Genomic DNA, 23846 nt, shown 5'->3' on the forward strand with positions numbered 1-23846 from the left:
GAGCTAAACACCTTAGGAGGCAGGGGGACTAGCCAAGGGTCAGGGAGCCACTGAGTAAAGAGAAATGCAAAGCTCTTGGCTCCACCCTTTCTCTGCTCCCATCCATACACTCTGGCACAGATACTGGTGCTGAGTGACAAGGGTTTGGAGAAAACTGCATAGAAGGAAGGCAGGGAGAAGATTCAGCTGCTGGGAGAAGGTACTGGGGCCATCTATACTGAGGCAAGTAGAGAGGAAAACACAGCAAACAGCCGGGGAGTCAATTGAAGGAGGTAGCTTCTGGGGTATTAAAAAGTGACTTCTCTTAGCAGCTGAGAGTCACCATCCCTTCCTCAGTACTTCACAAATAAAATGGATCTGTTCCACACTTGCATGTCCCTATCTATCCATAGGGTTATTGAAGGAAAAGCACTATGTAAATCTTAAAATAGGATAAATCTTAAAGTATGATAGATGTTCCTGCTACCTACAGTTTAACAATAGCCTCCTCCCCAGTATATGACAAAGAAAATTTCCTAACAAAGAAGAGCTCTGATCTTCAGCTTTACCAATCCTAACTCGAGACCTCATCAGAGCAGAGAAGCTAGAACTGGTCATGCAGAAGGCATAGAAAGCAAAGGCAACTCCCATTGGCAAGGCAAGCCTTGGGGCTTATGATGTTTCTGATACAGATGCTCCTCTTTTCTGACCTCTCCATCATTCAGTTAGAGTCACAGGTCTGTATAGGTTCTATAAGTCTATAATTTATGATTCTGTGACCCAGTGTTATATGTTTCTTGAGAGCAGGAACTTCTTAGATTTTATTTTTATATTCCAATTACATGCAGTGCCTCACACATAACAGACCCTCACACATAATAGGTCTTCTTAAAGTGAAGTTTGTGAATTTATTACATATGACTCCATATATTGTGTATTTATTTGATCTGCTCAACATACAGTTCTAACAGCTATGTATTAGGCATGAAACAGAGTAAAGAACCCTTACTAATTGTGGAGACTTGGGTTCAAATCCTGTTACTACCTTCTTGAATGTGGGCAAGTCATTCAACCTCTTGGGGCCTCAGCTTGTTCAGCTATACGTGTGTGTGTGTGTGTGTGTGTGTGTGTGTGTGTGTGTGTGTGTGTGTGTGAATTAAATGGTCTTTGAAATCCCTTCAAGTCCTAAATAAACTAAGATTTGGAAAAGATTTAGTATTCTGGTCCTACCCACAACTCAGGAAGCCCTCACCAAGGTCCATCCTCCTGTTAAACTTCTCCCTTCATATCCAAGTGCTCCCAAATGCCTGGAAATGGAAGAAAAGAGAGAGCCCAAGGATGACAGGTTCCTTCCCAGGATCCCCAAATAGAAAATACCCGAAAACATCACAGGCAAGTGGGGCAGCTTGGAAAGTTAAATGTTGAATTTGTTATGTTCTTTAAAAGAACAGCAAGCTCTGCATGATAGAGATTCACAGTTTCATGGACAATCCTCCATCTCCTGATTTATAATAAGTATAAATTTTATCTGATGTTTGTTCAGTTCAAAATAAAATGAAATTTTAGACAATTTAAACACACAAATGCATGAGGACAGTTATTGGGATGTTGTGGCAATTGTAGATAACTTGCCTTGCCTTTTCCTGCACATGAGAGCTTCTCAGTCTTATGCCCATGCCATATAATGGATGGGAATCAGTAGTTCTGGATTCAAGTCATTCCACTGCCTTCTGCTGCCTACATGACACTGGACAAGTCACTTCCCTCTTGGAAAACTCCTCTCCTGATCTGTTTGCTCATCCAAGGAGATTGACCTAGTTGACTTCTAAGGTCCTTTTCATCCTTAATCCTGTGATCTTGTGGTTTTAGTAAAGGCATGTGGGAGAAAGTGTCCCCTCCAGGTTCCTCTTACAGAAGTTATAGGCTCAGTGGGAAGCTGAGCTCAGTTTTCCTGGGTCATTGACTTCCACTGGAGAGCAATGGAAAAGGGTAGACTCTAAACCTCTTCCCCAGCAGGCTTGAAAATTGTGCAGCATTAATAAAGGAAAACCAATCAGAAGGTATTTAAAAGATCATTTGGCAGGAGAGAGAAGAGGATCTGGGCAGCTCTGCTGAGGCTTATTGATGGATGGCTATGACAGATAAGACCTGGTGGAGACCAAAACCCCCGTGCCCCGTACATAGTCTGCTAGAACTCTGAGCATGTCGGAGAAGGGCTGCAGCTGAGGGGGATTGGCAGGAGCTCTGAGCTATCCGCTTCTGAATGGAAAGGACACCTCAATGTGGCAGAAAGAACATCAGACTGGGACTTGGGAATTACAGGGAGAAACCAGATCCCTGCTAGATCTGAGGTAGAACTTTCTAGCCTTAAAGTTAAAATAGGAGTGCCATAGGGTAATGAGTTATATATCATATTAAAGGAAGGAAGGATGCTCGAGGGTCTTCCAAATTCTGAGTTCAAGGGGATCTTAGCGATCACACATCTTGTTAACTCCCTCATTTTATAGAGGGGAAAATAAGAAATTTAAAGAGAAGATATTCTTTGCCCAAGACCACAAAGAGGCTGAATAGCAAAGTGGGGATGTTAGGAGGGGATTCTTAGTGAGATGTGGGCAAGACTAAGAGGCCTCGGAAATCCCCTTGACTCTGAGCTTCTGTCATTCCTTGAAGATCAAACCTGAATGTTTATTAACTGTGTGACCTTGGATAAGCTGTTTCACACCTCTGAAAGTAGGTTTCTTCTCAATTCTAAAATTAAGGAGTTTAGGCCAGATGGACTTTAAAGTCACCTCTAGGTTTTACATTTGTGATTTGTTATTGTGTGGTTTAGTAATTTTGGGGTGGTAGCACAGTTAATTCACTGGGCAAGGCTAAAAAGGGAGCCTTCGTGAGACCAGCTCAGCCTGGTTAACTGGCCATCATGGGCCTCAGAGAGCAGATCAGGAGAAATCCCCAAGGGTTCAGAGGCTTGCCCTCATCTTAACACCAGCCTGGCACGTGGCAAACCTTTAATAAAGGTTTGTTAGTTGGTCCAAATGAACCCAGGATTGATTCATAGGATCCCAGTGTTTCAAGAGGCCATGTACCCAGTGGCCTTTAAAAAGATTCCCTTCATTCCAGCCTTCACCCCAAATGTGTTGGAAGTTGTTATGAGACCTGGGCCTGGCATCTCACCTTAGCAGCCAGTGAAGCATCCTCAGTAAGCGGGCAGCTTGGCAAGGAGCCTAGAGCAGGCAGTGATAAATGATCCAGGGGTTGGGGCAGAGATGGGGGGGAAGGTTCAGGGAGGGGTCAGGCTATACTCAGGCCTTATTAATAATCTGAGAGGAGGAGCAGGAAGCTGAAGAAGCTAATAGTTGTACCATCTTCGAGAGGGGACTATTTAGTGCATGGAGTGCTGGGAACTGCTCAAACAGAATAGCCAGTCTGATTTCTATTTCTTATAAGATTCTAGATTTAGTATTGGAAGGAACATTTTTGTAGCTAAAGAGACCAAAGTACAAACATGATTTCCCCATAGATACCTAGCTAGTCAGTGTATGAAGCTACATTTGAACCAGCTCTATTCCTACATTTATCATTCAGGAAACAGAGTAACAATGCTAAACACGGGAATTCAAAAACATAGCCTCTTAGTGTCCATTGTGGGATGTCTCCCCATGCAGAGATGAAATTCATCCTTCATCCAAAAGCATTAAGCACTTGTTGTTCATCCTTCGTTCTTGATGTGACCAATGGCATCACAAAGGTGAAGAGAATATGGGTGAGTCAAAGTCAGCCTCACTCTCTCCATCAGAGTCATTGGAGTCTAATACCAAAACAAAGGTCAAGATCACTCATTAATAATAATCTACATTATAAAGAACACAACAAAGACCTGAAGAAATATAGGGTTCCTCACCAAAGAGAGTTAATCATTTAGTAATTTATTTTTATTCTATTTTAAAATTTTATTAATGTTCTTTAATTTTACATCATTTATACTTCCCAAAATATCCTTTTGTCTCTCCACTAGTCTTCACAACAACAAATAAAGAGAAAAAAATGCACTAAACCTAATCAACACATGGACCAAGTTTGATATTATTTACAATGTTCCATACTCATAGAAGTGAAGGATCATCCTCATATTTCTTCTTTGGGATCAAGCTTGGTTATTACAATTTCATAAAATTCAATTTTGATTCAATTTTAATATGTCTGATCTGTTACATGATTGTAGTTATTGTGTGTTATTCTTTCTGGTTCTACTTTACTTTCATCAGGTCATAGAAATCTTTTCATGCTTCTAAATAAAATTCATAGTCATTGTTTCTTGCAGCACAACAATATTGTTACATTCATATATCTCAATTTGGCTAGCCAAAAATCATTTTTGTTGTAATTCTTTGCTAGTAGCTTACCTTTGCCTCAGAAGGGAAGATGGGCTAGAGGTATAGAACATGGTGCTACTTAATTCATATTTGCCATATGAATGTATAAATTAGACTCCTCAAACCCACAAACACTTTCAGGGGCTGAAACTCAACTTACTTGATTAGGGATGGACACCTTCCTCAGAATCTATCTCTAAGAATCTAGGCCCCAGGGCTGAGTATCTAAGGACTCACACCTTTTTCTTCCCCCTCTCCTTGGTCACATGCTTATTCCTCCTGTGGCTGTCCAAGATCAATGGGTAGAAATGAAAGAGAAGCAGATCTTACCTTAATAGATAGAAGAAAAAACTTTGAGACTATTACCAATGTCCAGATCTCCCAGTACTTTGGGATTACATAAACTAAGTCCAGTCCTGGGGTCTGATAACCAAAAGACTCATCTTTTTCCTTAGATAATTGACCCCAAACAGAATTACTCCAGGAAAAGCTCTTAATATGCTTGTGGTATAACGTAGGTCTAAGTTTCCTCAAATATGGGCAAAAGAGGTCCCCAGATCCCAAGCATGTAAAGTAGCACATGCAAATTAGATATGGGACAGTCTTTATCTCATTCTATGAAATATGCAGATGCTAAGGACTTAGAGGTGGCCAAGAGCAAATAACAAAGGGCATAAAAAATTCAAATGGCCTACCAACTGGTGCCCCATGAGAACTAAACTTGAGATTACTCTCAGGTTATCCTTCTGGCATTTTGATAACTCCTTCTCCTTTCCCCCATAAATTCCTAAACAGTCTATCTAAGACTCATAGTACCACCCTATAGTTTAGACTCTTCCCAAATGTTAAATATAGTCTAGGGATTGCTGAACAAATAATCCCCTTCCCATTAGACTTGTAACATCCCAAGTATTCACTGATCTTGCTTTTCAAATGGAATGCTTCTCAGAATGCTTCTCTTCTTCTCCAAGGGGCACACTATCTCAGGAAATCCCTTTCTCTCTCTAGAAGATCCAGTATTCAAATTCTCAAACTCAGGGACTCTTGTACTTGGTTGTGTCTGCTGGGCATGCACATGACTGCTTTTGCCATGTACTTCTTTTTTTCAATTTATTATTTTTATTAAAGCTTTTTATTTTCAAAACACATGCATAGATAATTTTCAACATTATCGCTTGCAAAATCTTATGTTCTAAATTTTCCCCCTCTCCTCCCCCCAACCCCTCCTCTAGAAGGCAAGTGATCCAATATATGCTAAATGTGCAATTCTTCTATACATATTTCCACAAATATCATGCTGCACAAGAAAAATCAGCTCAAAAAGGAAAAAAGGAAAAGGAAAACAAAATGTGAGCAAACAATAACAAAAAGAATGAAAATATGTTGTGATTCGCACTCAGTCCCACAGTCCTCTCTCTGGGTATAGATGTCTCTCTCCATCACAAAGCCATTGGAACTGGTCTCAATCATCTCATTGTTGAAAAGAACTAAGATCATCAGAATTGATCATCATATAATCTTCTTGTTGCCATGTACAATGATCTCTTGGTTCTGCTCACTTTACTCAGCATTAGTGCATGCAAGTCTATGCAATAATATTCCATAACCTTCATATACCATAACTTATTTATAACTCCAATTGATGGGCATCCACTCAGTTTCCAGTTTCCAGCCACTATAAAAAAGGCTGCCACAAACATTTTTGCACATGTTGGTCCCTTTCCTTTCTGTATGATCTCTTTAGGATACAGACCTAATAGAGACACCACTAGATCAAAGAATATGCCCAGTTTGATATCTCTTTGGGCATAGTTCCAAATTGCTCTCTAATGGTTGGATACTTCACAACTCCACCAACAATGTATTAGTGTACCAGTTTTCCCACACACCCTGCAATATTCATCATTATCTTTTCCTGTCATCTTAGCCAATCTGAGATTGCCATGTACTTCTGCAGGAAATTTCAGCTACTATCATCTCTTGGCCTAGAAGAGTTTATTACCAAATATCCAGTGTGATCAGAAAAAGAAAAAGAGAAGGCAAAGAGCTTAATGTTTAGGAACTCCTGTCTCAGGCCATCTAACCCAACCACAAATGTTTCTGTCATGAATATCCATTAACTTCTGATTTTTTGGATGATGATAGAAATCTTCTACCTCTCTCATTGAAAAAAAGAAAAGAAGGAAACAGACAGACACACAGAGAAAAAGAGAGACAGAGACAGAGAAATTTTTTTAAAGACACACAGAGGGAGATAGAAATAGAAAGAGGCAGAGATAGAGACACATAGAGAGAATCAGAGCACTACAGAGACACAAAGACATAGAGGTACAGAAATAAAGAGAGAGATGGGGGAGGGAGGGACAGAGAGAGAGAGAGAGAGAGAGAGAGAGAGAGAGAGAGAGAGAGAGGAAAGAAGAAGAAGAAGAAGAAGAAGAAGAAGAAGAAGAAGAAGAAGAAGAAGAAGAAGAAGAAGAAGAAGAAGAAGAAGAAGAAGAAGAAGAAGAAGAAGAAGAAGAAGAAGAAGAAGAAGAAGAAGAAGAAGAAAGAGGAGGAGGAGGAGGAGGAGGAGGGAGGAAGGGAAGGAAAAGAGAGGGGAGGAGGAGGGAGGAAAGGAGAGAGGGAAGGAAGGAAGGAAGTAGGGAGGGAGAGATTTACTGATGAAGCTGGCTCTCTTATGAGGTAGTGAGCTCTCCAACAGCACTGGATTCTTAAGTAGAAGCTTCCTAAATATATATTAAAGATATTGCAAAGAAGATTCCAGATTTCAGACTACTTGATCTCCAAGGTCCCTTCTGGCTCTAAGATATTGTTCTAATAAATATAACTTGATTCTATAGAATTTTAAAGTATACAGAGTACTTTCCTCCAGTGTAATGTAAATGTCATTATTCTAGCTTCTCAAACTAAGAAATAGGCTTAGAGAGGGGAGTTGACATATTCCTAATCAATATAGTTGGGGAAATGACAGAACCGGGATCCAAACTAGGGATACTTGACTCTTTCCTCTCCACTGGGTTACCTTTTACATTTATGGTGTAAAACACTACACTTCTGTGGCACCCACTGTGTGTAAAGCTGTGGAGTTCTATGGCTTTAGGGCATTGAAACTGGTCAGTCAGATTCTAATCCCCAAAGTCCACTAAGCATACATGGAACACTTCCCCCATGTTTGGAAGGAGCTAATCCTGGTCTGCAAGGAGGTCTCCCCCGCCCAGCAGGGCTGAGGGTGAGAGCTCGATGAGGAACGTCTGGAAGCTGGCATGGTGTCTGGGTACCTCAGCCCCCAAAGTGATGGAGATAAATGAGAGGCATCCGATAGCACGTCAGTGGTGATGAAGGGGGCCGGTGGGACCTGATGGATGAGGGGCTGAAGGGAGGTGGGAGGGAGAGAGGCAGGCAGATGGTTTTGGCTGGACAGTACAAGCATGTAAGAGATGGTAAGGGGAGCAGGGATGCAAGAATAATCTATAAAGACTCTTGTTCACTCCAACCCTCAGGGTTTTTTGTGGTAAGAAGAGAAGGGGCATTATCTATGGATTTCTCTTATGAAGGTACTCCATATTCCCCATGAGAAGTAAACTAAAATCAGAACAACAAGATGATTTTCAGTAGATTTGGCATTTTAAAAATCTGAATTTTAATTTGATTTTCACTTACTGTTTGATCTGGGACTGGCTTGTCTCTTCCCTTCCCTGGGATGTATTTTCCTAATGAAAAATGATAGTGATGGGGGAGGGGTAGAATGGTGGGTATTGAACAAAATGATTTCTAAATTTCCTTCCAGCTCTAAAATCCTATGATTTCCTCTTAATACACCTTTCTAATCATTTGCTTAATGATGTGTAGAGTGTTCCCCATGGGAACCCTACTGTCACACCGATCTTAGGGTCTCTAAGCTGTATATCTGCCTCTTGGAACATGATCCTAATATTCTTCTCTCTGGTTTTCTAACCTCTCCTCCATCTTCCCTATGAACATAGCTCCCAGCTGTAATCAGAAACAAAGTTGTTGAATAAATAATTATAGCTCACATCTATAAGACTTCACATGTCATCACAGCTGACTTGATAGGTAGATATTGAAAAAATTTATTATTTCTAAAATTACAAATGAATAAGCTGAGACTTAAATCTGAAGAGTATATTCATAAATCCTTTATGGTAGTTGTTGAATTGGTTTTCAGTCATATCCAACTCTTCATGATCCCACGGAGGATTTTCTTTGTAAGAATACTGGAGTGGTTTTCCATTTCCTCCTCTACATCATTTTACAGATGAGAAACTGAGGCAAACAGGATTAAATAATAGAGTCGCAAGTAAGTAAGTGTCTGAGGTCCGGTTTGAATTCATGACTAGGAACCTCCAGGTCTGGTGATCTGTGCACTAATTCCTAGTGTTGGGCTTAAAAGTCAATGACATTGGGTAAGTTACAACATTTCGCCTCCCAACTCTACACATTAATACTAGTTGTCTTCCGTGCATGGATCTGTCCCTACCCCACCTTCCTCTAGCTCCCAGTCAATGGGTATTGTCTCCAATGGAGATTCCCCATTAATCAAAAAACAAGAATTGACTGTCAGGCACCATGCTAGTTCTGTGGTTACAAATGCAAAGATGATTCAATCCCTACTCTCACCAGGAGAATGGTCTAGTGGAATTAGGTCTGACCTTGAATCCAAAAACAAGAGTTCAACTAGTCATTGAAAGTGTAACCCTTCCCTCTTGGTTCTTCCCCTCAATCAAATAAAGGAATTCATGTAGATTAATTCATTCTCTTACATTCTTACATTAGATTCTTTTACAGGGAAAGAGGGGAAACATAGAGCTTGAGCCATGTATCTCCCCTTTGAATCTGGCTAGTTGCGGTGAGCAGAGAGAATCTGGTCAACTTCCCTTTGTAGTAAGACCTTTGGATGCTCCAGGATGGACTTTTAATGCCGTGGAGCCAGAGGGTGAGAGAACTGGAGCTTTGTCCTCTGATGCTGACATCTGGAAAGGGGTGGATTTTGTCTCTGAGATGGTCCCTAGCAGCCAACTGCCATCTTGAATGATGCCTCAGTCTCCTTGGGCTAGTCTTCCTGACACAGCTGCCTGCCACTTCCCCCATACTTCCTCTCACCAATGGAGTCTCCTCCCTTCTGTCTCCCCAGGAGGAGACTACCCTGACAATTCCTCCCCTGTCTTGAGCAGACCACAAGTGGCTCACACTGGAGTGAAGGAATGAATGACAAAATTGGGATAGACCTTGGAGACTATTCTAGCCTTTTTTTTTTTGCTGAGGCAATTGGAGTTAAGTGACTTGCCCAGAGTCACCCAGCTAGGAAGTGTTAAGTGTCTGAGGCCATCTAGCCTGATTTTATAGATGAAAAACTATCTCTTAGAAGAGATTTGCAACTGATGCTGAGTGAAATGAGCAGAACCAGAAGATCACTGTACACTTCAACAACAATACTGTATGAGGATGTATTCTGATGGAAGTGGATATCTTCAACATAAAGAAGATCCAACTCACTTCCAGTTGATCAATGATGGACAGAGGTAGCTACACCCAGAGAAGAAACACTGGGAAGTGAATGTAAATTGTTAGCACTAATATCTGTCTGCCCAGGTTGCATGTACCTTTGGATTCTAATGTTTATTGTGCAACAAGAAAATGATATTCACACACATGTATTGTACCTAGACTATATTGTAACACATGTAAAATGTATGGTATTGCCTGTCGTTGGGGGGAGGGAATAGAGGGAGGGAGGTAATTTGGAAAAATGAATACAAGGGATAATATTATAAAATATATATATATATATATATATAATAAAAAAAAAAAGAAGAGATTTGACCAAATTCACACAGTGACCCAGCAGAAGAGCCAGAGCTAGAGCCAGGTCCCCTTCCTCCCATTCTGTCACCCTGCCTCAGGTATCTTTACTGAGATCTCATCCACTTAGTGTCATATTGTTTTCAGTCATTTCCTGAAAAATCATTTTTTTACAAATATATATTTGATTTTAACATTAAACTTATTTCCTCACTTCTTCAGTCCCCCTATCTGTTAAAACAGCCTCAGTTAGCTTCTTTCTCCTGTCCTCCAGGATCTCTCTTGTGTGGTTATTAGTCCAGAAGGCTTGCTTAATGGCACTTATTTGTAGCAAATGGATTAACATAGGGAAGAAGGCAAACTTGGGGCCACTCAGTTAATTAATGATCCAAGATTACAGAGAAGCAACATGAAGATACTGGGAAAGATGTCTCCCTTGTCATAGGATATGATACCCCTCCCACCCAACTTCTTACTCACTCCATCATACAGCCTCCTAGACTCCTAGACATGCCAGCTCCTTGAAATCAAGGATGGTGATTCATCTCAGCTTTGTAGCCACAGTGTCCATGTAGGACTCTGCACACAGCAAAAGCTTAATAAATGCTTATTTTTATTGCTCCGGGAGTGAGGATGTGTGATGCTGTGTTTCTGTGGATTTGGTTTGAAATGAAACATTACTGGGGGAATGTGATGAAGATATTTATGATCCTGTGGTTATAGGATGAGGATGAAGATAATTATTTTCCCCCAGTGCCATAGGTTGGAAGCATATGAGGAGCTAAGACATTACTGGAACTGTGAGCTGCATTGGGTGGGGTGGGGTGGGAACCCAAAACATTTGCTTGGGCATCAGCAAGGAAACTCTACCCTCTGACTGGATTCTTGGGCAAGCAGGAAGCACCCTGGGACCTTCTCAGCCCCCTTTGCAGGACCATCATCCATATCCTGGAGCCCTATTCAAGCTTACACGAGCCATAGGGATCTGTCTTGGACCCTTTTTTCTATCTCCCTCTTAGTGATCTCATTAGCTCTTCTGGATTCTATTATAACCATTGTGCAGGTGACATCACTAGTCCCAGTCTCTCTCCTGAGCACTAGTCCCATCTGGACTTCTCTGCCTGGATGACACAGATTCTCAAACTTGGCTTGTCCATAACTGAGCTCATTATCTTTGCCTTAAGCTCTACACCCTCACATTCTCCATTTCTGTGCAGGGTATCACCATTCTAACAGTCACCCATGCTCACACCCTGGATTTGCATCCTTCAACATTCTCCTCCCCCAACAGATATGATCAATCGCCAAGTCTACATCTATCCCCTTGTCTCCATACACAAATCCTTATCCCATTTCAGATCCTTGTCACTTCCGGCCTGGACTATTGCAAGAGCCAACTAATTGGTCTCCTTGCAGCTAATCTCTTCCTTCTCCAAGCCGACCTCTCTGCAGATGCCAAATTGAAATTCCCAAAGCACAAAGTTGACCATGTCACTCCACTGCTCAAGAAGCCTCAGTGGCTCCCTATTGCCTGAGACAAATTATAACCTCTTCTGTTTGGTATTTAAAGCCTTTCACCATCTGGATATAGCTTATCTTTTCAGGATTACTTCATGTAACTCTTCATCCTGGACCCTATATTTCTTGCTAGTCCCTGTACACTACATTCCATCTCCAGCTTCCATGACTCTTTCTAGACTGTCCCCAGTGCCTAGACTCATCACCTCTGACTTCTGGACTCTCTGCTTTCCTTTAAGGCTCAGGTATGGATAGAGCATCAGCCCTGAAGTCAGGAAGACCTGACACCAACAAGATTTGACAATTGATCATACATGTTGGGGGAGAAGAATGTTCATAACAATCCTTAATCTCATCATCTATATCATAGCGACCCTAACTACATTTAACCCTCAACCTTTCAAACATCACTAAAATAAAAGCTCTTGGTGGCCAATGAAACAAATCTAGATGTAAATCTAGGTTGTGAGCATGGGTGACCATTAGAATGGTGATAGATTTGACACTTAACACTTGCTAGCTATGTGACTCTGGGCAATTCATTTAACCCCAACTGCCTCAGCAAAACAAAACAAAACAAAACAAAAAAAAGGCTCAGGTATCATCTCCTTTCAAAGTTTCCCTGCTAGTATCTTCAATTGTTAGTAATCCCCCCCTCCAAATTCTGTACACATTGTGTAGTCACTGATCTGTGGACATGTTGTATCACCGTAGTAGAATGTCATCTCCTTGGGGACAGAGACTCTTCTGTTCTGTTTTTTGTTTCTTCAACACCTAACCCAGAGATAGGTGCTGAATGAATGAATGAATGAATGAAAACTGGTCGTCGTCCTTTGTTCTTGAAGAGGACCAACATGGCATCACTATGTTAGAGCCAAGGTAAAGTTTGTCTTACTGTAGCTGGAGTCCTCAAGTCCTGGCTCTGCTATTTTCTATCTGTGTGACTTTCCAGCTCTGACTCGCCATGTATTAGGGCAAATCTGAGAGAAGACTCTGCCTCTGCCTTTCTGAGAGACTTTTCTTATTCAGGTTCCCTCTAGGAGAGGAAGGTCAGGGTCAGGGTGAGGATGGCCTCTTGAGAAGGATAAGGATCTCTTTAGATGCAAGATGAGATATCCTTGGTTCCCAAAGGATGGGTGGATGAAACAATTCAAAGGATTTTTGCAACCAGTGACATCTTGTGGCTGGCGCTCTCAAAGTGCATTTAACTCACAGTCCCCCATGAGCTCTAGAAGGCAGGAAAGGGATGAACTTTGTACCTTCAAGCTGACAAAAGATATGAGGCCCCCCCATCCCAGAAATGCCTTTGCTAAATCTTGGCAGTTAGGTGATATAACAGATACAATGCTGAACTTGGAATCAAGAAGACTTCAATTTGAATCCTGTTTCAGACATACACTTGCTCTTATCCTCAGCTTCTTCATCCGTAAGATGGGAATAATAATAATAATAACTTATTTAACGGGTTTGTTATGATAAATGCTATCATTATTACTTCCTCCTGAAAGCCATTCTGATAAGACTCCAAGAGCAGGGATCAGATCAACTTTATTTATACCCCAGAACACAAAAATGGAAGGTGATAAAGCACCTGGTTCAGAGTCCCAGCATCCCATCCCATCCTAATTCACAGATCTGGAAGCAGAAGCTGAGAGAGGGAGTTGCCCAAAGCATGCAGCTACTAACTGGCTGACGCAGTCTTTCTGACTCCTAACCTAGCATCCTTCTTACAGTGTCATGCACAGTAAAGGACCTATAATCAGATTCTGTCACTTAACAACTTTGAGTTTGGACAAATCACTTAATCTTTACAGTCCTCAGTTTCCTCATATGTAAAATCAGGTGGTTGGAAGAAATGAGCTCCACATTCTCTTCCAGCTCTAACTTTGAAATCCTGTGATTTTAGGGTCATTTTATAAGGAAATCCTCTTGAACCCTGTCACACTCCCATTGGCAGAAGTTGTCCATGCTTTTTTGTTCCCAGATTCATATTTAAAATAATGGTCTTGAATGTAGAGACTCGGGGATGAAAAAAGTAATAGTCCCATTACCCTCTTTTATCTCCATTTAGGAAGGATATTGATAAGTTGGAGACTGTCCAAAGGAAGCCAACCAGCATGGTGAAGGGATGATAAGACTTCATTATCATATGAGGATCCACCAGAAGATGGATGCTATTAAGCATGAAGAAGAGAATTAGACTTGGGTAGGGTTTAGGGAGTCACTCTCACAGAAGAGGAATCAGATTTATTTTGCTTGGTTCTGGAGTGAGAGATGGGGCAGAATTAGGAGAAATGGGTTGAAGTAGCAACAAAAAAATTTAGACTTAAAGAAAGGATGCTCTTGGTGGATAGGAGTTTCCACACCTGGAGTGTTTTTGATATCCTTGTTTGTACCAAGTGCTGATAATAGAAAGACAAAAAATAAAATAATCTTTGACATTTAAGAACTGTACATTTCACAAGGAGATATGATGTGGACCATCAGAGAGGCTAAGGAGATTCAGGGGGCAGAGAGAGGAAGACCATTTCTGGCTGGGGGTGGGGAATGAGAAGAACCAAGAAAAACAGTGTAGCACAGAGAGTATTTGATCCAGGCCTTGAAGAATGAAAAAAATTTTGATGGATGGAACTGGATATTGACAAGTACATGGCAGGTGCCAGGAAGGAATGAGCAAAAGCTCAGAAGTAAGATATTGGCTGGAGGTGGGGTTGGGGATTGAAGCAAGAGTTGGTGGAATCTTTGAGTAAGTGAAAAAAAAAGGTTGTTCATCTACAATCTATTCAGAAATGGGATTCTATGTTAAACGCACTTGGGAAGCGCTCTCTCTCTCTCTCTCTCTTCTCTCTCTCTCTTCTCTCTCTCTCTTCTCTCTCTCTCTGTCTCTCTCTCTGTCTCCCTCCTTCTCTCTCTCTCTCTGTCTCTCTCTTCTCTGTCTCTCTCTCTCTTCTCTCTCTGTCTCTGTCTCTCTCTCTCTGTCTCCCTCCTTCTCTCTCTCTTCTCTCTTCTCTCTCTCTCCTCTCTCTCTTCCCTCTTCTCACTTCTCTCTTCTCTTTTCTCTCTCTCTCTCTTCTCTCTGTCTCTGTCTCTGTCTCTCTCTTTCTCCCTCTCTGTCTCTGTCTCTCTCTCTCTCTTTCTCTCTCTCTCTCTCTCTCTCTCTCTCTCTCTCTCTCTCTCTCTCTCTCTCGTCTCTCTCTCTCTCTCTCTCTCTCTCTCTCTCTTTCTCCTCTCTCCTCTCTCCTCTCTCCTCTCTCCTCTCTTCTCTCTCCTCTCTTCTATCTCTCTCATAGCAAGCCCTTCTTTAAGACAAAGAATTCTTTGTAAAGTGAAGCATACTTCTATGGAGTGAAGCATCCTTCTGTGGAGGAGACTGACATGCTCTCAATTTAGCAACTGTGGAAAGGGAAAGGTTGGCACAGGAAAAAATTGCTCAAGGTGGAATAATGCGACTTGAATTCAAATCTCACTTCTATTGATTACTATCTATATGTCCTCCACATGTGTAAAAATATTTATAGTATACCTTTTTGTAGTGGCAAGGAACTGGAAATTGAGTGGATACTCATCAGTTGGGGAATGGCTGAATAAGTTATGGTATGTGAATGTTATGGAATATTATTGTTCTGTAAGAAATGATGAGCAAGATAATTTCAGGAAAGCCTGGAAAGACTCCCTTGAATTGATGCTAGGTGAAATGAGTAGAGCCAAGAGATCATTTTACACAGTAACAAAAAGATTGTGTGATGATCAACTGTGAGGGGATTGAGGGATACAATAGACTTGTGATGGAGAACGCCATCTATATCCAAAGAGAGTACTATGGAGACTGAATGTAGATCAAAGTATTTTCACCTTTTTGTTGTTGTTTGTTTGCTTGCTTTTTTTCTTTGTTGTGTTTTTCCCCTTTTGATCTGATTTTTCTTGCACAGCATAATGAATATGGAAATTTGTTTAGAAGAATTGCACATATATTAGATTGCTTGTTCCTGGGGGGAGAGGATGGTGAGGAGAGAAGGAGAAAGCATAAAGAACACAAGGTTTTGCAAAAATAAACATTAAAAACTATCTTTCATGTATTTAGAAAAATAAAATACTATTTAAAAAACTTTATGTCTTTAGGTGAACCTCAGTTTTCTGGGCCTGTTTTTTCATCTGTATAATGAGAACATTGGACTAGTTGGCTTTAAGGTCCTTTCTGGTTCTGATTTTTTTTAGATGACTCTGTCTGGATCAATAATTTGTTAAATTGATCTATGTTTTCCTACACAGAATTTGATAAAAGCCATAATGATCAAAGTATCATAGCTCCCCAGTCTTATGCCTCTTTCCTTCAGCAATGAGCTCATCTGAGCAGAGGCAGCATGATGTAATGACAAAAACTTGGGAAGGGGAAGCAGAAGGCTTGGGTTTGAATATGGTTTCAGATGTTTCCAGCTCTGTGTCTGGGAACATCATGTTAGTTCTCTGAGTAGGGCCAATAATATCTACAGCACCTATTTTATGGGATTGTGTGCAAAGTATCTAAGTGCTACAGAAATGGAGGCTATTATCATCGCTGTTCACGTGTATATAAATCCACATGTTTGCCTTAAAGGTTGATAAAAATATGATGCTGTTAAGCACCCATATATATGGCGGGTTCTCAGGAACACAGGGAGCTTCTGTCTGTCACCATTGATAATAGCGCGGGGCTGCAATCGCTGGAACTCCCAGCGTGTCACTGTGCTGATGGTTCATTGCCAGGGCTCCCCTCAGCTCCCTGGCAGAACTCAGGTTTTCTGAGGCTTTCTAATCACCAGGGCTATGGGAGTGTGGACCAGTCATTTTGACCTCAGCAGGGTCCCATTCCAGCAAAATTAGGAAAGATAGCAATGGATCCCAGAGGGGCACTGTGGACATCCTTATACTTATAGCCCATGAAAGGCATTGGGCAGATCCCAGGATCATGAAATCCAAGATTTCAGAGCTGGAAGAAGCCCTTAGAGGTCATTTAATGTAAGCTCTCATTTTGTAGATGACGCAGTTTGGTGGTTTAGTGAATGGATCAGGAAGACAAATTCAAATACTGCATCCCAGGATTGCTGTGAAGCTCAAACGAGATAATATTTGTAAAATACCTTGTCAGCCTCAAAGTTCTACATAAATGCTAGCTGTGGCTATTATGATCAATGATGAACTGAGGTCTTGAGAGATTAGGTTAACTGTAACCACAGTTAACACGGGGCACAGGCAGAATTTGAACCTGGGTCCTCTAATCACGGAGTCCACAGGCTCTCCCCTTCCCACAGGTGCAAGGCAACATGGAAACAGTAATAGGGCAGGAGGTGACTTTAACATTTTGATTAAGAAGCTACGTGTTTTTTAAAGAAAAAAATAGCTGCTGTCAACAGCTGTAAAACAATGTAATAAATACAAGAAATAAATTGAGTTAACATGTAATGAGTTGCCTTATTAATGCATTAAACCTGTAAGAAATGCTTAAGTGTTTAATTGGCACCTAATGAGGGTGCCAATTAGGGATCATTATACATTTCTTTAAAAATCCTAATTGACGGAGGGGTATTTCAATCAATGCTCATAGACCAGCAGTACGAGTGGTGGCTCACCTGGAGGAGTGGGGGCCTATAGGACCAGCCCCCAAACAGGCAGTGCAATCTAATGGATAGATCCTGGGAGGGGGTAAAGATCTGCTGACCAGCCTCCTCAGCTAAGGTCCAGCGAGATAATGAAAAAGTCAGTTCTTGTCCTGATTCTGCTGCTAGTTCTTTGTGTGATCCTGCTCAAGTCACTTCCTCTGCCTCCTCCACCCTGGTCATACAGAAGGAAGAAAAGAAGGTGGGAGGGGAGGGAGAAGAATGACAGAAGGTAACAAAAGGAAACAGAGGAGTAGGCAGTCTAGAAGGAAAGTAGAAAGTGGGGGAGGATAAGAAGGAAAAGGCAAATAGAGGCAGAGCTGTGACTAGCAATTCAGCCACCAGAAAGCTGCATAAAATATACCTGGAACAAAGCATTCTTTAGCTAACTTTTTGACCCAAATTCAATTAAGGAGAGAATAGAGATTTCCCACGGGGAAGACAGAGGCCAAAGTCCACCTTGATGTTGTTTCTCAGAAGGCCATGGAATAAGAGGAGAACAATTTGAGGCTATTCTATGGAAAAGGCTACTTGGTAAAAGAGGAATAACTGAGGTCAGCCCCTGCTAAAATTCAGTGCCCTGGTGCAAAGCCCCACAGCTCCCGTCTCTGGTTCTCAGATGGAAGAAAGGTTAAGAACAGCCTTCCTTCTCTAATCTTATAAAAAAAAAAAAAAGACAACACTCCAGGTGTTAGCTAAGAGATACCCCATTGGCTCCAGCCTCTCAGGCCTTGCCGAGTTCTGGGCTTCACTGGCACAGTTCTCCCTACCCAGTTATAAGCCCGGCATTGTCTCTTCTGTGGCCAAAACTCAGCCTAACTCCACAAATATTCAAGAGGGAAGGAGGAGGACAGAGAGAGGAAGAGAAGGAGAAAAAAGAGGAAGAAGATGAAGAGGAGGAGAAAGAGGAGGGGAAGAAGAAGAGGAGGAGGAAGAGGAGGCCAGTTTCAGGTAGAGATGCCTGGATCTAATGGGCCCCGACAACAGAAACAGGTTCAAATCCCAGACACAAGGGAGGAGGGCTGAGAAGAGGAAACAGTGACAAATGACAATAGATCCTATCTCAGCTCAGCTGGACGGATGGTGAATTTATTAATGCCCCTGATTCTGGCAGCATATGTCCCAGTGGAAGCCATGGTTCCCAGACTCATTGTTGCCAGCCTGTGGATAGAGCTCGTTTCACATAACCAGATCAGTTTTGGCGAACTTGGATAGAAATGGAGCTCTTGTTAACTGTTGCCTTGAAAGAACATTTGAGCAAATTCAAGGTATGTAGAAGAGAACTGACTGCCCTATTCTCTCTTCTGGCCAATTAGATTTGGGGAGAAGTAGAAAGGAGTAAGACTGGGACTGGGTCCAAGGACATCTGGGAGGAAAAAATGGAGAGGAGGGTGCCCAGGAGTAGGTGAATGAGGCAGGACCTGTAGTGAAAGTACCAAATAATGAGATAAAAAGCAGAAGAAGAGCAAAGACAGGGAAATGGGAGCCACTGAGAGGAAAAGGTACAGTCTGGAGCATCCATCCCTGCAGCCTTGCCCCTGTTCCAGAACTGCGCCTACAGGACCCAAAAATCATAGGAATTCCACAAGGGAGGGGAAGGCATGTCTTCCTCCACGTGCTTAGGTGCAAATCCTTTCTTTATTTTATCTAAGTTTCCTGTTCCATATCTGAAGCTTTGTGAGCCCTACTGCTTGCTTACAGGACAAGTCTAATCAATTAATAAATGACTGAATGACTGGGAGGGGAAAAAGTCCTTACCAATGAGAACTGTTTTGATATTCTCTCCCTAAAAAATGATTATCTTAAAGGAGTTAGTGAATTGTAGCTCCTTGGAGATTTATAGATCCAGACCCTGGAAGGAATTCCAGAGACAAATTTAGCCCAACTCTCTCATTTTACAAATAAAGAAACTGAGGTTAAGAGACAGTGACTAACTCGCCTCAGATCACATGTGTATCATTAGGTTAGGAGGTGAACTCTCTAACTTCAGAACCAGTGCTCCTTCCCCTGAACTACACTGTCTCTTCCTCTATGCAAGAGACAGGATGGACAGTCTCCTCTATCACACTCTCCTTACCTAAGGAGATTATAAATGGGATTCGGACATTGGTTGAGAGGTTGATGACTTCTGAGGATTCTCCCTACACACACACACACACACACACACACACACACACACAATTAGTGTGCAAACACTTAAATGCACCAAGGGAAGCTCCCATTATAAGAAACCATGAGGTGAATCCTTTCACCTTCAATGGGCGCTGATGAGAATTCAAAAAAGGAAGGCAATCATGGCACTCTTGAGTCTCATACCTGGAAAGGAGCCTTAATCTTCCAGCTGGAACACCAAGGCTATGTAATTTAACCTTTAGAACTAAGTATGGGGATTCTGGTGCCTACGACAAAATCAGATGAGATGGGAAAGGATACAGAAGATAGTCCTATTAGACAGCCTCCTGGAGAAAGTAGAAGTCAAAGGTGGACTTCAGGAGAAAGGCAATATTTTCATGGTATTGTTATTGTTGAGTTGTTTCAGTCAGTGTCTGACTCTTCTTGACTTCATTTGGGGTCTTCTTGGCAAAAAAAAACTGGAGTGATTTGCCATTTCCTTCTCCAGCTCATTTTATAGATGAGGAAACTGAGGTAATTAGGATTAAGTTATTTGCCCAGGATCACAAAGATAGTAAGTGTCTGAACATAGATTTGAACTTGGGTCTTCCTACTCCAGGCCCTCTCCACTGCACCACCATTTTCATGGTATCTCAGAGTATAGGCCCACAAAGGACCATATGGTCCGTCCTGGTAAATCGTCTGAGGACAAAGGTCCAGTTGCCGTACCCTAATTATAACTCTTCCAACCCTCACCTAAATGAAATTGTCTGAACAATATTCCTCAGCAAGTAGTTATCCAACTTTTTTTTGACCAAAGATGGGGAGACCATTACAATGGTAGTAGGCTACTTTTTCTATTGTATCACTTTGCTGGTTTAAAAGTACTGGATTTTCTATCTTCAGCTTTGCTAAACCCAAACAGGGGAAGATCCTTATATTGTATCAAGTTTAAAAAAATCAGATTTACTAGATTATAAATTTACTTTGCCCTCAGGGGCAAAGTAAAATAAGTCTAATTCTTTCCCCCCAAGATGGCTCCTATTTGAGAGCCCTAAAGCCCACCATTATAGACCTCCTTCCCAAGCAACATTGCTTGAATCAATATTCTTTGTAATAATACCACTAATTCCAAACCCACCTTATTGTGGCTTTCATGTCTCTAACTTGATCTCTAGGTTATCCTCAGAGCGTTTTCTCATTTTCTTAGTTGGAACTGAGTAGAGTAGGATCTGTGGTTTGGATCCTGGAGATTGTAAAATCTAAGCAAAGAGCTTAGGTATGGGGTAGAGGGTAGAAGGGCAAGGGCTGCCAAGAAGGGGAATGGACTGTGTAATAAAGGAGTTAATGAGGTGAGAACTAATTGGACTGTCCAGATGGGTTTCCTAGTATGAATGCTCCTTCTTTGCTCTGGGAAGTTGTATAGAATGATTTGTAATTCTCTCTATCCTTTGTAGCTCCAAGCCCCCAACCAAAGACAATGCTTGGCAAAAACCTCTCAGTGTGAAATCTATCTGTTTTTCTTCTCTAAAATCTATACTCCCATTAGCCTTATTATTTTCAATAAGTACACCCAGACTAGCAAAGGCCTGTGGCTGACACTGTTTGAAAAGACAAAGCAAATATTTAAAACAAAGGAAGGTAAACAGACTTCCCTATGCCCACAAGAGTGGAAAAAAAAACTACAGAACATCTGCCTTGGGATCTAAAGTCCAGGAAGATTTCAGCTAGACATGTTCTGTCCTAAGACTCCTCATCCCTAATGTGTCCAAGGAGTCTTCCTCCCATTGTCCTACTGTATTAGTCCCTTGCTTTTCGGCAGGTGCCCCAGTTTTCAGTTCTGCCCTCCCGGATTCAGTTTCTCTCATATATTCCTTTCTTCACTCCCATGCTCTTCTATACATCTAGTCCAGAACTCACTTTTTTATCTCCTTCTCATCTCACATGACTTTTAAAGGTCATTCTGGGGGATGCTGCTTATCACTATTGCCCATCATCATGTTGTTCCCTTTCTAATTTACTCAAGGGATCATTTCTAACCTTAGGGCCTTTGTTTGGCTCGTCAAATCTTTGTATTTATTTAGTTTGACACCTTGTTGTCTGGTACCTCTTATGTGATTAGGTCCTGGGCTTTTGAGGACCACTCCCTTACATTAGAATTTTAGGGGGGGGAGATGTGCCTTAAAGGGATCATAAAATCATAAATTTAGAACTAAAAAAGACTTAAGAGGTTACCAAAATCCTCATTAGGAAACTGAACCTTAGTTAGTTAAGTGACTTATTCAGGTAATAACTTGAACCCAAGTCCTTCATCCTCCAAACTATACTCAATTCCTTTATTTTATGGATGAGGAAATAGAGACTTAGACATCTTGTCCAATAGCACTTAGCACAGTACCTGGTGCATAGTTGCCAGTTATAAAATGCTGGTTGACTTGACTTGATTCTAATCTCTACCTAAGCAGAATCAAGTTTCATGACATTTTCAGCCAATAGTCATCCAGTCTATGCTTGAAGGGCTTCCTTGTTGGGGAATGCCCATTTCCAAGGGACCTGTTCTGTTTTAGGACAATTCTCACCTTTCAGAAGGTTTTCCTTGTATTGAGCTAAAAGTGTCTTTCAACAACCTTCACACATTGAAGCAAGAAGAGTAAATCAAATCCCTCTCCAACAGGATGACTCTTCAAATACTTTTCATTGGATTTAGAGTGGGAAGGAAATGTAGAAATCATCTAGCCTGAGCCCCTTGTTTTATAGATGGGGATATTAAGACCCAAAATAAGGAAGGGCCTTTCCCAAGGTCATTCAGGGAGAAAGTAGCAGAGCTGAGATTCGAGCCCAAGTTTTCTACTCGGGTTTTTCACTCTGCCACAAATCTCCTGCATAGTTGAAGATAATTGTCATCTCCCCTTTCCCCACTCCCTTATAGTCCAAATATTTTTTTTGTTTTTATCCTAAATTTAGAGCTAGAAGGAGTCTTAGAGATCATCAGGCTTTATTTTACAGATGAGATAATCAAGATGCAGAAAGTTGAAATTAATTGCCCACGATCCCCCAGGTGGAGAGCTCAATTCTGGTTCTCTGGCTTCAAGTCCACCAGTTTTCCCATTGTGCCATGATGTTTTCCTTTAGCTGACCTTCTTAGGGCATGGTTTCCAGCCTTCATTCTGTCCTGGTTATCTTCCTTTGAACCCACTCCAGCTATCAATGTCAATGTCCTTGCTAAAATGTGTAGTCCAGAATGGAATCCATTTCTCCAGTTATTTTCTCTCTCTGAGGCTTGGGTCTTCCTCCTGCATTCCCTTCCTATCCATGAATCATTCTAGACTATAAGATGGAAGTCTTCTGTGCTTCAGAGCCTTCCCCTGGAAGAAGAAACCTGAGAAGGGCTTGACAGATGGATTGGGAAGTGTGGAGGGGATTATTTTTCAGAGCTAGTTTGAGGACACATAGGACTAGGATTGAGAGATGGGGAAAAAGGGAGAAGAAACAGAGGGCAGGTGGAGAGGGAAGGGAATGAGAGAAGAGGGGAGGAGGGAGTAAAGGAGGGGGCAAGAGGGGAAAAAGAGAGTAGAGGGGAGGAGGAAGGAAGGGAGGGAAAGAGAGAGATGTGGGAGGAAGGGAGAGAGAGGGAGAAAGAAAGAAATGGAGAGAAAGAAAGATAATTGAAGGGGGCAGAAGGAGGGAAGAGGGGAGAGTGGGGTGAGTGGGGAGAGGAAAGAAAGGAGAGAGAAGAAAGGAAGGAAGGAGAAAAATCCCTCCCTCCCCCCTCCAGCTGGTCATGGTCACACAGAGTCATTGATGAGGAAGTGTGGGTTTCAGCTATTTAAAATGCCAGCACATTCTCCCTTCTCCCTCCCTGCCACCCCCCTGATCTCTGAAATGCATAGGAAACTCATACTTTGGAAAGGGCAACTAATTCATTTTCCCCCCTGGAAGTTGTTGGGAAATTCATTTCCTAGAGAGAGATGGAGTCGCTTGCCTGCTTTGTAGAGAGAAATAGGTACCGTCCAGCCCCCTTGCCTTTCTATACCCCTCCCCAAGCTCTCAGAGCTAGGCCTATTAAAGAAGTAATTAAAGGAGCTGGAATGGTCTGGCTAGAGGTAGGGAGGAAATCAAAGGTTTGTGGATTCCCTGGGGTGGGTGTCGCCTCTGCTGGCTCAGGACTCCTGCTCCTCCGTTGGGAGCCACTGACTCTGTGGTCTTCTGGATGAATGTTTGTTCACTGGACAGACCCCAGGACAGTACAGCAGAGAGGACGAAACCTCCCACCACAAAAGAGGCTTCTTTGTCCATCATAGCGTCAGATCAGCACTGGACAGGACCGGCTCTCCCTTCAGAACAAAGATGCTCTGAAGGCAAAGGAGGTCTCTCTGTCAGAACAGGGGCTCCCCGGGCTGTCTGTGTTCCC

This window comes from Sminthopsis crassicaudata, chromosome 1 (assembly GCF_048593235.1).
Source record: "Sminthopsis crassicaudata isolate SCR6 chromosome 1, ASM4859323v1, whole genome shotgun sequence".
Classification (NCBI taxonomy): Eukaryota; Metazoa; Chordata; class Mammalia; order Dasyuromorphia; family Dasyuridae; genus Sminthopsis; species Sminthopsis crassicaudata.